Here is a 242-nt window from a genome sequence, read left to right on the forward strand (position 1 = left end):
ATCTCACTGCTCCTCTCCGATGGACCCCTGAGGCTGAGGCCCAGTTTATTGCATTAAAACAGTCCCTGTAGAAAGCTACCACTCTGGCCGTCCCCAACTATATATTGCCATTTTGTTTGGATATCTCTGAAAGACCACTGCGATAACAATGCCACCTCTTTCAGAGAAAAGGGGGAGGCCGCCAGGTTTTACTCTATTACAGTTCCGAGCAGGATACTGTAGAAATGAGCCAAACTCCATAC

This window comes from Melanotaenia boesemani, chromosome 14 (assembly GCF_017639745.1).
Source record: "Melanotaenia boesemani isolate fMelBoe1 chromosome 14, fMelBoe1.pri, whole genome shotgun sequence".
Classification (NCBI taxonomy): Eukaryota; Metazoa; Chordata; class Actinopteri; order Atheriniformes; family Melanotaeniidae; genus Melanotaenia; species Melanotaenia boesemani.